General features: G+C 36.0%; 3 pseudogenes across 1 annotated transcript; 2 read left to right on the top strand and 1 right to left on the bottom strand.

Annotated features, from left to right (window-relative positions):
- Positions 1-2,838: 2,838 nt before the first annotated feature.
- LOC147391933 (putative F-box protein At4g22030 pseudogene) lies at positions 2,839-4,347 on the top strand (annotated as a pseudogene).
- A 2,006-nt stretch (positions 4,348-6,353) lies between these two features.
- Positions 6,354-7,938, top strand: LOC147391932 (putative F-box protein At4g22030 pseudogene; annotated as a pseudogene).
- A 3,169-nt stretch (positions 7,939-11,107) lies between these two features.
- Positions 11,108-13,826, bottom strand: LOC147391931 (alpha-terpineol synthase, chloroplastic-like; annotated as a pseudogene). Its single transcript, XR_015182956.1, has 6 exons — positions 13,556-13,826; positions 12,710-13,076; positions 12,375-12,598; positions 12,158-12,296; positions 11,814-12,056; positions 11,108-11,719 (listed from the first exon to the last, which is right to left on the bottom strand). The product of XR_015182956.1 is annotated as an alpha-terpineol synthase, chloroplastic-like (transcript).
- Between the last annotated feature and the right edge of the window lie 2,208 nt (positions 13,827-16,034).

The raw sequence follows: 16,034 nt of genomic DNA, 5'->3' as shown, positions 1-16,034 counted from the left end.
AGTTTTGGAGCTTCTGGAACAACATCATTTAGTCTTGGAAATCTCTACTAAAGTATAATGGGAAGTAGAATCACTCAAACAGTTGAAAGGTTCCTTCCACGATGGCAACATTGAGGCTTGGACCCCAAAAAGTCCTATCTCGAGCTTCAATTATGCTTTACGGAATTAAATTGAAACCTTCAAAGTAGAAGAAACTTCAATCATTATGACATGTTATCCCTCCTCTTTTCATCAATATTAGAGATATACCTTTTGTTATGACATTGATGACATGCCTCTTTTGACCTAGGTCTTTTCTGAGAGACTAACACAAATGACCTATATGCCTCATCTTCAACGTCTAGTTGATTTTCTTCCCAAAGCTAGTCATCTTCAATCTAGATTTTTTTTCCCCAAAATCAATTATCTTCGACCTTAGGGTGAAGTTTTTAGCCTTCCTCCTTAAGCTTAAGATTCTATATTCTTCAATTATAGTTTATTTTTGCTCTCCTCTTCAAGCTCTTAAAATTATATCTCCTCAATCCTAACCGATTATCTCCCTAAAACTAGTCATCTTCAATCTTAGAGTGAAGTTTTTCACCCTCTTCTTCAAGCTCTCAAGATAATATTTAATATTTTAAAACTCGACTCAAATGCCCATATAATCAATTCAACAAGAAAATTCACAAGATGACAAATGAGTCAAATAAAATTATATTAATTTATGAATATTTTTATAACCAAGTAACTTGGTTAAATTTTTACCTTATTCGGTGCATTTTATAGTTGACTTGGCAAGTTGGTCAATTGAGTTTGGGATTGAGTCAATCATGAAATCCAATAGAATCTTGACCAAAAAAGCTCTATACATTGCCATCAATTTGATTGATTTTGCAAAGACTCGGTCCCAAACTCGATGGAACTGACTTTTAGAATCAGCTCAAAAATGCACCAAGTCAAGTCATAAAATTTACTTAGTTATTTGGTTATATATATATGGGTCCCGTTCGCCACCCTTAGTTTTACCACACACTTTAACAAACGCGTTTGTCTTACATGGGTTAGAAGTTTCGGAATGAGCTGATTTTTGGTGAGGATGATCTCTATGGTGAGGAGATCATCCTCACCAAAAATCAGCTCATTCCAAAACTTCTAACCCCATCAAAATTGATTTACAAAAAATGAACGGTCCACGATTTTTCAACGTGTAAACATGGGGCTAAACATTTCGGAATGGGCTGATTTTTGGGGAGGATGATCTTCTAATCATAGAGATCATCCTCACCAAAAATCAGCCCATTCCAAAACTTCTAACCCATGTAGGACAAAAAACGTTTGTTAAAGTGTGTGGTAAAACTTAGGGTGCTGAACATTTCCCTATATATATATATATATATGGGTCCCGTTCGGCACCCTTAGTTTTACCACACACTTTAACAAACGCATTTTGTCCTACACGGGTTAGAAGTTTCGGAATGGGCTGATTTTTGGTGAGGATGATCTCTATGGCGAGGAGATCATCCTCACCAAAAATCAGCTCATTCCAAAACTTCTAACCCCATCAAAAATGATTTACAAAAAATGAACGGTCCACGATTTTTCAACTTGTAAACATGGGGCTAAACATTTCGGAATGGGCTGATTTTTGGGGAGGATGATCTTCTAATCATAGAGATCATCCTCACCAAAAATCAGCCCATTCCAAAACTTCTAACCCATGTAGGACAAAAAACGTTTGTTAAAGTGTGTGGTAAAACTTAGGGTGCTGAACATTTCCCTATATATATATATGGGAAATGTTCAGCAACAAACATTTTGGCAAAACATTTTTCAAAACATGAGTTAGAGGTTTTGGAATGGGCTGATTTTTGGTGAGGATGATCTTTACGGTGAGGAGATCATCATCACCAAAAATCAGTGCATTCCAAAACTTCTAACCCCATCAAAAATGGTTTACAAAAAATGGACGGTCCAAGATTTTTTAACTTGTAAACTGGGGCTAGAAGTTTTGGAATGGGCTGATGTTTGGTGAGAATGATCTGCTCACCGTAGAGATCATCCTCACAAAAAATCAACCCATTCCAAAACCTCTAACCCATGTTTTGAAAAATGTTTTGCCAAAATGTTTGTTGCTGAACGGGACCCTATATATATAAATATTTCTTGTCAATAAAAAAATAAATGTTTTTATTTATTTTGAAATATTAAAAATTATTTTAATATATTATATTTTACTGGCAAGTTTTTGAGTTGATTCAGTTCGATAGACATTTAACTCGAGTTTTAGAACTATGTTTTAAGTATTTAAAACATTGGTCTAAGTATTTTGGATCTTACATTAAAAATTAATTTGATGATCATCATCATTGTCGTCATCTAAGAGAATGATAAAAATTTGAATATATAAAAAAGGTTTTTTTATTTATTTTTCGTTTAAATGATTTTTCATTAATTTATAAGGGGCGACTAAGGTTAATGTGCATGTCATATCATTTTTGAATGAGAGACGACAAAGCAGGGGCAGAGCTAGGATTTTCTTCTAAGGGGAGGAGGTTGAAGATGACTAATTGTGAGGGAAAATTCAAATAGTGACCCAAATTCATAAGGTTATATAAAGAAAAAAAAAAGTTGAGGGTGGGTTCCGTCTTGATACCGTTGTTGCCAAGTTCAAGGTTTTACCTGTTCTGGTATAAGCTGCAAAGTCAACGTATGAATGCAAAGACAAAGACAAGAAAAAGTCTAAACTGTTAGCCCATTCAAGATTTGAAAAATTACTTGATTTCTTCCCCAATACCTCACCACCTACGCTATATAAATGAGATGAGACCCTGCACTACTTCTCATCCCATTACCACAGAACATCATACCACCTCGCAACTTCAATTCAAATCCAAGACTTAAATTTGAGAAGATGACAGCCCTTCAAGTTTCATCAAGCCTCCTATATTCATCTTCTTCGTCACATTGTCATCAAAGAGAAATCAAGGCCACTCTTCATGCCCCGAATGTCCAAACCCAGCGTCTATCCCTTCCAAAGCTACATGCTATAAACTTGGTAGAGGAATTAAAGAAAATAGGTGGACACACAAACATAACCACAATCAATACCCAAGAAGAAATACTGAGGACTAATACAAGAGATGATGAGGTTATCGCGAAGCTTCACGCGATCATGGAGGCTGTAGCGGATAGAGTGGAGATGCACGCTAACATTGGAGAGCAGAGGAACAATTGGAACAATCTTCTACTTACTTCAATTAACGGTATCACCATGACGGCTGCAACCATGGCAGGACTAACATCAATTGGTGGAATTGGAGCACCCATATTAGCTCTTAAGTTGTCCTCCACTCTATTGTATTCTGCCGCAACGGGGATGTTGTTAGTGATGAACAAGATCCAGCCCTCACAACTTGCCGAAGAGCAAAGGAATGCGACAAGGTTGTTCAAGAAACTCCATGGGGAGATCCAAACAACACTTGCTCTTGGTGTTGCTACTTCTATGGATGTAAATGACGCAATGGAGAAGGTGTTGGCTCTCGACAAGGCCTACCCACTTCCCTTGCTTGGAGGAGTGATGCTCGACAAGTTCCCAAAGACCGCAGAGCCCGCTGTGTGGTGGCCACAACAACAAAGATTCCAACAAAATGAGGGGAAGTTAGAGAAAAATGGTTGGAGTGGTAATCTTGAAGAGGAAATGAGAGAAATTTTGGGGGTGATGAAGAGGAAGGACACGGCCGAATATGTGAAGCTAAGCAAGTTGGTCTTGAAAGTTAACAAGATTTTAGCAATTTCAGGACCTTTACTTACTGGCATTGCAGCATTTGGGTCCGCTTTTGTTGGATCTCCTTCTCATGGGTCATGGCCCATGCTGTTGGGTGTCATTGCAGGAGTGTTGGCAAGCGTAGTAAACACATTGGAGCATGGTGGGCAAGTTGGGATGGTCTTCGAGATGTATCGGAGCTGTGCAGGATCCTTCCAACTGTTGCAAGAGTCCATAGAGTCCATATTAGAAGAAGAAAAGGTTGAAAGGAGAGAGAATGGGGAGTTGTTTGAAATGAAGGTGGCTCTACAGCTTGGAAGAAGCTTATCTGAATTAAGAAATCTTGTTGCATCTTCACCGTCAACCATTGAAGAGTTTGCAAGCAAGCTCTTCTGATTTCTTGAAAGATTGTTTCCTTTATTGTCACTCATCTTTTGTACATGATTACAAATATAACATTAAAAATTGTTGATACATTAATACTCAAGATCTAATTGTATGATATTCTTCCATTTCTTGTTAAATTGAATCACTCGAGTTGATGCAACAGATTAATGGTTGGGATCATACATTTTTCTATGAATCATTTTTTATGATTCATCCAATACTTAAACCTTTTTAAAATAGAATCGTCATGAATACATGCGGTTTTGGTACACGGCTGACAGGGTTAGGATACAAAACTATAGATCTTTTTCATCGGGATACACAAGAAAAAGATGTGTGGCTCTATGCCCTTGCCAAGTCATCCGCCTACCAAAACGGCATGCATTCATCATTGTTCTTTAAAATGACAGTCAATATGATGATGCTAGAATATTATATTATATTTTAATTATTTTTCCCTTATTTAACATGGACCATAACTCCCACACTTAGAAACCCAAGTCTACCGAGGATGCTGCTTCCACTTTCAAACCTTGCTCCGGCACTTTGGGAATTAATCCTTCTCCCATCTGCGTTCTCAAAATATGAAAAGCTGCCCCCAAACTATTGGAAAACCTTCTTGAAGAATCTCATTAATTATTATTATTATTTATTTCTTAAATAATTATTACTCTTGTATTGAGTATTATAAAACAAATATTACAATGAAATATTGATGAGTATTTCAATTAGTAGATAACAAAAATGCAATGATGCAAAAAATCAAATATTAATGTAATTAGAGGATTAATTTGAAAGCGTTAAAGTAAAAGAAGCTTCAATTATTATGACATATAGGATGACTAAGCCATGCCTCCCTCCACTTTTCCATCAATACTAGAGAGACCCCCTTGTGTTAAGAAATTGATAACATGCCTCCTTTGACCTAAGTATTTTTTGAGAGACTAACATAAATGACCTATATGCCATCATCTTGAAGTTCTAGTTGATTTTCTTTCTAAAATTAGCCATTTTCAATATAGAATTTCTTCAATGTATAGTAGAAAATCATTGATTTTTCTATCAAAAAATCTATTCTCCTACCAAAATCCTTCCCAAAAGTCCATTGATCTTCAACTTCTCCAAAACCTTATCTTATTCTTGCATTTTGAAGGTTGAAGAAGATGAGAAAATAGGGTTCTCCCTAAGGATGAAGAAGAGGGTGAAATTCAACTACAGTTGAAGAAGATAGAATCTTCAGCTTGAAGAAGAGGGCGAAAAACTTCACCCTAAGGTTGAAGATTCGCTTTTGGAAAAAAAATTTGTTAAAAATACTTTATCTTTTAGGTTTAAGCTTGAAAATAACAAATTTTCTAGGAGAAAAAATCAGATTTCTTAGCTTGAGGATGAAGATAATGGTATTTACATCATTTCATATAGTCTCTAGACAAAACCTAGGTCAAGGAGTTCTGACTTGAACACCAAAATGAAAAAAATGAACTGTGGACGTTTTTGTACCCCTACCTTCAACCTTGGATCCAATTTTTTTTTTTTGGAAAATAAAGAAGATAAAAACTTTGAATTAACAAATTCAAGTATTTTCTTCAAGAGGGACAAAGAAAATTGAAAAACAATGGGTTTAAGGCAATGTTGAATAGGTCAAAGATTAATTTAGAGTAATTCTATTGCCACACCAACTTTTACTAAGACCACTCCAGTTCATATGTAAAACACCAAAGAATTAACACACATCTTATGTTGGTGTTAGAAAAAGTTGATGGCAATAGAAGCTCTATTAATTTACCATGGAAGTTGAAGAGCTTAAAAAGTCATGGATGTTGCAAGAAAAATTAAGGATTTCTTTTATTGAAGATGTAAGCATATATATGAATTTTCCAAAGTAAACCCAGGTGAAAGGGGAATGTCGTCTGTTTGAAAGTAAGAGGGCGTTCTCAAATATTCACCTAAACTTGAAGTGTCATTTCTAAATTATTCAAAAATTAAACAAAATATTGTATTAATTAAGATTTGAATGTAGCCATGGACTTGTAAGGTTAGAGCCGTAATTGTCTTTTACGAGATAACGGCCAACATAGTGGTCTAGATTCCGTCAACACGTTGAAGTAGTTGCCAAGTTCAAGGTTTTACCTGTTCTGGTAGAAAGTCAACCTATGAATGCGAACAAGACAAAGAGAAGAAAAAGTCTTAACCGTTGGCCCATTCAAGCTGTGAAAAAGTACTCAATTTCTTCCCCAACTCTTCACCAACTACACTATATAAATGAGATGAGACCCTGAACTTCTCATTCTATTACCACAGAACATCATACCTCCTTGCAACTTCAATCCAAATCCCAGACTGAAATTTGAAAATATGACAGCCCTTCAAGCTTCATCAAGTCTCCTACAATCATCTTCTTCGGCGTGTTGTTGTCATCAAAGAGGAAGCAAGGCCGCTCTTCATGCCCCGAAAGTCCGAACCCAGCGTCTATCCCTTCCAAAGCTACATACTATAAACTTGGTAGAGGAATTAAACAAAAAAGCTGGACACACAACCACTATACATGAAGAAATATTGAGGACTACTAATACAAGAGATGATGAGGTTATCGCAAAGCTTCACGCGATCAAGGAGGCTGTAGCGGATAGAGTGGAGATGCACGCTAACATCGGAGAGCAGAGGAATAATTGGAACAATCTTCTACTTACTTCAATCAATGGTATCACCGTAACGGCCGCAACCATAGCAGGACTAGCATCAATTGGTGGAATTGGAGCACCCATTTTAGCTCTTAAGTTGTCCTCCACTCTATTGTATTCGGCCGCAACGGGGATGTTGTTGGTGATGAACAAGATCCAGCCCTCACAACTTGCTGAAGAGCAAAGGAATGCGACAAGGTGGTTCAAGAAACTCCATGGGGAAATCCAAACAACACTTGCTCTTGGTGTTCCTACCTCTATGGATGTAAATGACGCGATGGAGAAGGTATTGGCGCTCGACAAGGCCTACCCACTTCCCTTGCTTGGAGGAGTGATGCTCGACAAGTTCCCAAAGACCGTAGAGCCTGCTGTGTGGTGGCCACAACAACAAAGATTACAACAAAATAAAGGAAAATTGGAGAAAAATGGTTGGAGTGGTAAGCTTGAACAGGAAATGAAGGAAATTTTGGGGGTGATGAAAAGGAAGGACACAGCCGAATATGTGAAGCTAAGCAAGTTGGTCTTGAAAGTTAACAAGATTTTAGCAATTGTAGGACCTTTACTTACTGGCATTGCAGCATTTGGGTCCGCTTTTGTTGGATCTCCTTCTCATGGGTCATGGCCCGTGCTGTTGGGTGTCGTTGCTGGAGCGTTGGCGAGCGTAGTAAACACATTGGAGCATGGTGGGCAAGTTGGAATGGTCTTCGAGATGTATCGGAGCTGTGCAGGATCCTTCCAATTGTTGCAAGAGTCGATAAAATCCACTCTAGAAGAAGAAATGGTTGAAAGGAGAGAGAATGGGGAATTGTTTGAAATGAAGGTGGCTCTACAGCTTGGAAGAAGCTTATCTGAACTAAGAAATCTTGCTGGGTCTTCTTCTTCGTCAACCATTGAAGAGTTTGCAAGCAAGCTCTTCTGATTTCTTGACAGATTGTTTCCATTATTATTACTCACCTTATACAGTAGTTGAGTATACTAATGTAAAATTTAAAAATTGTTGATACATTCCTCCTCAAGAGCTCATTGTATGTATTATACCATTGCTTGTTTGAATTCAATTCAATCACTCAAGTTGATGCTACCGAGTAGAATCCAATTAATCATTAACTTGATTATCTTTAAGTGATTCAGCATTTAGTGGTTGAAAAAGTCGACTAAACAAATCACTTGTGTTCATCCAAGAAAATCTTGCCCTTATCCCTAGAGCCAAACATACCCTTAACTTCTTCAGTAATTGTTTGATCAAGTTCAATGGGACTTTAATGCAGTTAATGAATCTAATTTAACCCTCTCATTGGCAATATCAAATTTTTAATTACATTTTTTTTTTTGTGGTACAACTGAAATAGGGTGTTTATTGAGTTCAGAAAATCATCTGTCATCAATGCCTTATCCCAAGGATTTCACCACATGAAAACGCCAAAATTCGACTCTGAATATGTGCTAAATTCGACAAGCCTGGCCACTTGAATTTTTTTCGACGGGCTAATCTAGTTGTAAAGAAATTCGTCGACCTTGGCCGGTTGTTTTTTTCGACCCAAAACCAATTTCTTTTGAGAGTTGCTATTGGTACCCCAATTTCATAAATTATTTATCACCTCAATTAAATGTTAGACCACACCATTCAAACATTAAAAAGGTTTGTGTCTAATTATTATTTCAACATTACAACACCCGTTCAAAAAATTTTAGTAGTTGGTACGATTATGATTGGGCTCATGTAAAATCTTAAACAAAAAAATCTGAATTTTTCTTGTTTTTGAAAGAACTTCTATTGGCAACCCAGCTTTTACTAATTCTTATCCATTTACTCATTTTTCTTTATTTTTAATTGGGGTGTAATTAGTAATAGTTTGGGTGCCAATAGAAGCTTGTCTCCTTTTTTCCTCAATCCCTAACCCTTTTCTCCATGGTTTTAAAACTTGGTTTCGCATATCGTCTCATCCAGGCCCTATACCAAATCGTCTTGGACAAGTTTTCTGATTAGTTTGAGACATCTTGTTCAAAAAATCAATAAATTGAACATGAGTCCTAAATCTTGGTCAAAAAAGTGATTTTGTGAGTTGATCTCGTGCAACTCCGATGCCGAGTTAACTCTGGTGATACGTCTCAGTCTCGGACAAGTTTTAAAACCATGCTCTTCTCTTCATCTAGAGCTAATACGGGAAAGCATTCAGAAAGAAGAGGAATCAATGAATACGTTTCCATTTTCAAAAGTTGTTGCATGAAACCGAAAAAAGCATGTTGCATTTCCATCAAGCCACAAGTCGTAGATCTCTTCACCACTTAAATCAGAAAAAAAAAAAAAAAAACTGAATGAATCCATTTTCATACCCTGTCTCATAAAGGTAGGGCTGCAACTTGGGCGGGTCAAACCCGAACCTGTTGGGTTCAACCCTACAATTGGTTAGGTCTAGGCACAAGAGACTCAGATTCGATCTTGGGCTCGGGCTGTAAATTTTTTGATTGAGTTCAATCAGATTGGGCTTGGACACAACCCTCGGGTTGCCCGATTTGCCAGAACCCGGTACATATATGTACAGTAGTTTAATTTTTTTTACTTTTAGGCACCCAATTAATTATTCCCTAGGGCACTCCACCTCACAGCCAAAGTTTTGGTCTTACATGGGTCCAGAGTTTCGGAATGGGCTAATTTTTTATGCATCAAATCCGATAAAATTCAATTCAAAATAATATAAATATAATAATAATAATTATTATTATTATACAACATTTAATATAAAATATAAAAAACAAATTTTTAATTGAGTAATGTCAAAGGCACTCCCACCATAACCATTTTTTTTTTTTTTGGGTCTTATATAGGTAAAAGTTTTCAAATGAGCTGATTTTTGGTGAGGATGATCTATATAGTGAGGAAATCATCCTCAACCCAAAATCAGCACATTCCAAAATTTCTAACTCTATCAAAACTGGTTTACAAAAAAATGAATGATTTCCGATTCTTGAACTTGTTTTGATGGGGTTAGAAATTTCAAAATGGACTGTTTTTGTGAGGATTATCTCCTCACCATAAAGATAATCCTCACCAAAAATCAGCTCATTCTGAAACTTTTAAACCATTTAACATAAAACAATTTAGCTATGGTATGTGGGTTTCCCTTATTAATACGTGGGGTGTCTTTAACATTACTCTTTTTAATTACCTTTTAATGAAAATACAGGGTAGATATTATGAGTGATGAAACTGTATTAGTAGATGGAACGTGGATAGATTGAATTGGATAAGTATGAATGGGTTAATCGTGGTTGATGGTTGATATTTATATTGAAATATATGGATATCGTATTTGTAGGTTACAAGTTATTAGATGCTGTAATACTGGGCATGGCCCTAGAGAACAGAAATAGAATGTTCATGTTTCAATTTTTCAAAAATTTGATGGGTCATAGCCGTCAAATTTCTGGAAAATTACTCACACATTGTGCCCATAAATTTAAAAGCCTTTTCGACAGTTACATGACCCGTCGAAAATAACTCAATGGGTATGGTCCGTCAAATTTACCGCATTTTCACATAGTGTTTATAGGGTCCCCATGACATGAATTAGAATACTCGTTCACTAAATTATATTAAAAAATAAAGATCAAAGTGATTTACATATAGGGAATTTTTTGTTAGAAAATCAGTATGATTTGGATTAAAAATAATGCAAACTCTATCAACACTCACAAAACGTGGTTGAGGTGTATGTATTGTGGAGGATTTTTCCATCAATCCGATACCTTGAGATCTATTGCACTTCCAACTCTGATGTCAATGATATGAGAAATTCAAAATGTGTTATAAGTAATTCTTGAAGGTTTGAAATATTATGTCCAAGAGAGCTTCACAAAAGTACGTCTTCATCAATTCTGATTCTTCTTATGTTGTCCAATGCTTGCTAAAGAAGATACAGCCTTCTTGGAAGCACCTAGTTTTGTTGAGATCAATTGAAGAGGTGCTCTTTGTTATTTTTCAGTTCTTCAAAGTCAAGATGTTGTTCCCCCTGATTTATCTTTCATTTTGTTCTGGAGGACTTGACTTGTAATTTTCCACAGCTTTGGCATTCTTTTTTAAAATAGGGCAGAGGCCTTTATGGCCGTTGCTTATTGATCAAAAACAAAAGAAAGATTCATACGAATTGACCGACTAGACTATTAGGATTGTCTTAGAGAGCTTGTATTTGTAAGGAACTCATAAGGTTTGGCATGAAAAATTGTGTACCTGGCGAGGCCAAGAGATGCATTTTTTCAGGAACAATGTCCTAGAAACAAAGTTGAAAAGAAATTAGGTAGATGTAAGGGATGGTATGCCCCTATGATCAAAAGCCTAATGTATGCAAGGATATATATGCATCCGGAGACAATTGCTATGTTGTAGACATATATATACTTGGTAGACATCACCAAAAAAAAAAAAAAATACTGGGATTGTTACTCATGTATGTAAAACACCACGATATTTTGGTGTTGGAAGAATAACACTTCCATGACTTGTAGTCTTGGGCAATGCATTGAAAACCAAATATGAATACATTTAGCTATTACATTAAACTAAACATTAAAGCAAACATGTAGAGATTCTGACTAAACAAGCAACAAGAAGACCCGAATCAATTACTGAGATTGGCTCAACCAATAACGAGACGACTCGATCCTTCATCTCTCTATCTGGAGCACCATGTCCATCTCCATATTGGTACATGCATTGAGCCATTCGAGCAAGGTCTACTACAATTCCAATGAAAGTTTCAGAGAAAAGGGAATTATCTACTCAATATTTGTTTATGTTCTTCCACACGTCGCTGATTAAATGACTAATGTGTTCGCGAGCAACTTTCTCAGAAACTCCAGTTTCATGCATGTAACATTGGATTGATTTTGGCACGTCGCCCCTCTCAAGCTCGGCCTATAATAAAAAAAATATAAGTGCAAGTTTTTAGTGAAGGATTCTAGTATTATAACATACATTGAATTGATGTTAAAAATTGTAGGTTACATACTGTAGAAGTTCCCAAATCATCAGTAAGTCGAACAATCATCGATGTCCAACGTATAATGTCTGGATATCTCTCTATGAATTATAATGACTCCTTTGTGATTTGCTTTAGAAAGAAATAACAGTGAAGTAGCATGACAGGCGCTCCTGAAAACCATGCATTATTTAAGTACTCGTCTAGCGTTGGTGTATATTTGTCGTAATACCACTTTGCTTCCAGTAAGTAACATTTGCATATATCTGTCCACTGAGATAAATAAAAATGATCACGAAAATTATAAAGTCATACATAATGACTTGATCAAGAGGATAAAAATGTAAATAGAAATGAAAGTAGTGAAGCAATACCACTTTCTTTAGGTAGGGTATGATGTTCCAACCCGTTTCCTTGAGAATATCATAAGCCATTTCGTTAACAGTGTTGTATAGAGATAGGAAACATATCTTCATATAATTTGGGAGTTGTTCCATGGCATTAATGTCCCATCTGTAAATACACACCAAATTTGAATCATGATGATTAAAACATGGCATAATTAGTAATCAGAACATATATCCCACCAACCTCTCGACGACATCAGTAAAGAGCTCAAGTTCATCTATGGTACCATAGACGTCATAAACATCATCAATCGTTGTTAGTAGTTGGTTTACTTTTGTAAGTTCTTTCCTGCAATAATCAAACTCAGGTTCGAAGATCATTCCAACGGTCCATAAAAAGACTCCATCAACCTATCTCGAGCAAAACTCAACTCAGAGTGTGAACCCAAGCCAAGATCCATCCACCACCTACATGGAATAGAAGAGCAGAATGGATAAATATAGGATCCACCTTGAGTGAACTTGAATCAACCCATGATCATCTAAGCATAAAATTCTTTAGAATTGTTATACCCTTACCTCGATGAGTCTCTCAGATCTTTCTGGTGTATAGCTTGCACCATATTGAAATCCAACTTTGCCAATTCAAGTAAATCAGTATTAATGTAATTCTTGCATGCTTCAATGTACCATCTTGCTTCTAATCGCTGCATCTTCCAGTGCAAGGGAAGTTCCAAGGAATGATTCACTTGTTTAGCAAGGCTTGGAGCTACGGGCCCCTTAATTTCTTTTAGATGTGTAGTTGTAAAACCTCTAGCCTCATCCAAGATGCTTTCTCCTTCAAAAGCAAGGTGAGAAGCTTCATACAAACCCAACATTCCTCTAACATCTTCACATAGGCTTGCTTTGAAACTGCCCATGTTGTCGATGAAGCCATTAAAAACATCTATATCTCGTAAACATGTAGTTTTATAATTAGATAAAAAAAAAATTATATTGAATTACCTTAGATTTGAAAAGATATAGTACAATCTTGTAAACATTATATATATAAGTTGACTCGGCAAAGTTGATGAATTGACTCCATGAGTTGGTTCCATCGAGTTTCTTGGTTTGACTTGACCAAGCTTTGAGTCAGCTTGGTGAAGATTTATTGATGACTAATGATTTTGTAACTGAACTTGACAGCGTGACTCAAAAACTCACCGATGTGTCATGTGCAAAGAATCATAGATTCTTTCGCTCGGGATACACAACTGCATATGACAGATCGGCCAGGTAGATTGTGTATCCCGAGGGAGAGAATCTACGGTTCTTTACCCATGCCATGTGGGTGAGTTTTTGAGTCACCCTGTCAGGTTGAGTTACATAATCAGCACTCTGTATTGATATTTGAGGGACAGGCTAAAAGTAATTAGCTAGTACCTTGGGATATCTCATATCCATGTTGTCTAAGGAGCCTAAAGCGAAGTGCTGTAGCATGGAGACCCTCCTCAGTCCCAAGATTGCAGTCTTCAATGGATATGAAATCGAGTGCTCTCTTGATCTCCTTCTCAAACAGATACCCAAATCCTAGCCTTCCAAAGTCATCAACCAGTTCTAGCCTTTCTAATAGTGCCACACTATCAGCATTGATCGTACACCTTACATTCTCCAACTTTTGGGCTCGTCTCTCCAACGTCTCCTCCTGTGGAATTAACAGTAAAATTAGTATTTATGAACAACTATCGATCTCTCAAGCGTTGGTTATGGTGTGGCCTCAATGGAAAACTAAAATGGATCTATCTAACAACATATTTTTAATTACATACCAAGAACTACGAGATTATCCTAGAATAGTAGAATGAAAAGGTGACGGATGAGTTCATCATATAATTAATTATAAAGAGTAAAGACTATTAACATGCAACAACATTATCAATTAATTAGATCAACAACTATATATAATCACCGTGTAATCACTCTTTAGTGACTGAACGTAATCAAAATCCCAAATGCTGGGGTGGTACACTATGTGAAAAAGGCTCATATTTGACGGTCTTAGCCCGTCAAATTTTGAGAAATTTGATGGACCCTCCCGTCAAATATGCCCGTCAAATATTCTCTTGTAGAATTTTTTTTTTGACGGCCCTGGACTATCAAATTATTGGAGAATGGACTTTAAAAAAAACAAAAAAAAACTCCATAGAGTATGACCGTCAAATTTGGAGGTTTAACAAACAATAGCACGGTCCTCTAATCCACCAATCACAATGAACGAAATAATATAAAAAAAAAATCAGAAAAAGAAAAATCATAAAACAAGCTCCAAATTAAATTAAATAACTCAAAATTAATATACATGTAAACCTCTTTGTTAAGATCGAAAATTCTGTCGAAGCTACAAATAATTGACAATAATTAAACTAAATAAGACCAAATGATATTGAAATTACTGGATCGGCAGCATCTTTGGTGGAGGTCGGTGTTGTTATCGTTGTAGATTGGGGAATGAACCCTTGTGCTTCACGTGCCTCTTTTTCCTTGGCCTTTTTCGTCCTTTCTAGCACATCCTCCTACATGCATCCATCGATAAGTAAAAACCATTCAAAGGGGAATCTGAAGACTAGACTGTATAAGAACAAAGCCTTCAATGCCAAATTAATAGACTAACGTTCAAAAATATGCCTTAAATAGGAGTGTCCCTATGATTTATTTAACTTACTTTCTGATCAGGTTTGTTTGCACTGGATATTATTTACATAAGATTTGGATTTAGATTATTTAAAACATCAACATAAACTTGAACCATGTCAAACAAACAACATAAAGAGGAAGCCCATACAAGGACCTATGTCAAACAAACAGCATAGAATCTAATTTGGTTCACAAACATTACTAAACTAATCCAGCAAGTCTCCATAAGGGTAAGTGCAGAATACTAAGAAGCTGACATAAGAAGAAATGAAACTTGGAGGTAATACCCATTATCTTGTTTTCACATACTTATAACTAAAAATATTATAAAAAAGATTACTTTGGTCTGAGAGGAACTCCATAGAAGGTAATTCAACCATCCTCAAATCAAACTCCATAATAACAACAGAACCCCTTCTGATAAGTGCAGGATTTCTCAGAATAGAGCACATATATTGTACACAGACCAATAAACATCAAAATCCCACAAAAGAGAAACTCTACCAATTACTATTTGGGTATTTCCCCCCAAAAAGGATAGACCTTTCTACAAACCCTAACAGCCAAACCATCACAATTCAAGCAATTTCAACAATAAAAGCACAGAACACAAAGAAAACCAACCACCCCATAAAAATTAACACAAAAAAATGAGAAAATTCCAAAAGTAAAAAACTAGTACTCATCAGTAATCACTTCACCTAAAAAGGCATGATTTTTCCACATTTCTTATCAAGCAAACCATCACTATTAACTCAAATTCTAACATAAAAGCACAAAACATAAAAATAAAAATACAACAAACAAAGATATATTTATACAAAAAACCAAGGGATCATTGAGAGAGAGAGAGTAAATTATAAAAACCAACAAAAGAGAGTTTCAAAGAAATCCTCAGTTTTTTTAGGTTGTGAAAATAAACATGATTTTATTCAGGTTGGAGAGTTTACCTGTAATGAGTTCAGAATCCAGTATTTGGTAGAACAAGTAGCACTGTAAGTCTGCACAATCAATCAGAATTAATATTATTAAAAATAAAAACCTGAGATGTTGATCCAAGATTCAATCATCAAATTTTTATTTGTTTTTAGGTTTTGTTTCGTGTAAAATTAACACATTTGGGAAACAAAAAATCAAAATTAATATATTTTGTGAAATCCAAAACCCTAGATCTCATCCTCATCAATCTGAACAACGCTATGGATCCATCAACCTGAGAGAGAGAGAG

The sequence above is a fragment of the Akebia trifoliata genome, chromosome 11 (assembly GCF_017979445.1).
Source record: "Akebia trifoliata isolate Shusen 1 chromosome 11, ASM1797944v1, whole genome shotgun sequence".
NCBI lineage: Eukaryota > Viridiplantae > Streptophyta > Magnoliopsida > Ranunculales > Lardizabalaceae > Akebia > Akebia trifoliata.
The sequence above is the reverse complement of the archived record's forward strand: the minus strand, read 5'-3'. Positions and strand labels throughout refer to the sequence as shown.